This window comes from Opisthorchis viverrini (genome assembly GCF_000715545.1).
Source record: "Opisthorchis viverrini unplaced genomic scaffold opera_v5_18, whole genome shotgun sequence".
In the NCBI taxonomy this organism is placed as follows: Eukaryota; Metazoa; Platyhelminthes; class Trematoda; order Opisthorchiida; family Opisthorchiidae; genus Opisthorchis; species Opisthorchis viverrini.
Window position 1 is genome coordinate 1,707,473 of NW_008751674.1, and position 569 is coordinate 1,708,041.

Here is a 569-nt window from a genome sequence, read left to right on the forward strand (position 1 = left end):
AAATAACTCACCCTCGATAGATGAACTGATCACACTGCACAGGTTGCGCTGGCTTGGCCACGTGCTGCGTATGCCAGTCGACCGACTTCCTCGAAGGGCTCTTTTCGCACAACCACGTGAAGGGTGGAAACGAGCCAGAGGCGGTCAACCAATGACTTAGCAGTGAAGTGTGAACGCCATTACCAGCAAACCCAGCTGCGCTGGTCATTGCTATCTTCCTGAATAAGGACACCGAGGCGGGTCACATCAATGGTTAGAGACATTGTCAGGTATGACTTAGTCGCCCCGTCAGTGGCGTTCTGGCATTCAAGCTATTGCCTTCACTGCATGGATCTCTATTCAATCCTCCCACTTAACAGTACGCGAAACACACTCATTTACAAATGAAGTAGGTATAAAATGGAGAGACTCAATTCCAGTTAAATCCCTCGTGAGTTATCGTTTCAGAAGGGCTTGATAAACAGTCGGTAGTTTTTATTTGTGCAACGTTTCGCTTTTGACACAAAAGCTTCATCAGGCCAAGTGAGCAGGTCACCAAATTGGCCATGTTATAAGGCAGACGGGGAACC

The 569-nt window shown here is 48.2% G+C and overlaps 1 protein-coding gene across 1 annotated transcript in view; it reads left to right on the forward strand.

The window, feature by feature from the left end:
- The window catches only part of T265_01677 (hypothetical protein), a gene marked incomplete at both ends in the record, with an annotated part of 48,801 nt that overhangs the window by 29,092 nt on the left and 19,140 nt on the right, over window positions 1-569 (forward strand). The window lies entirely within an intron of this gene.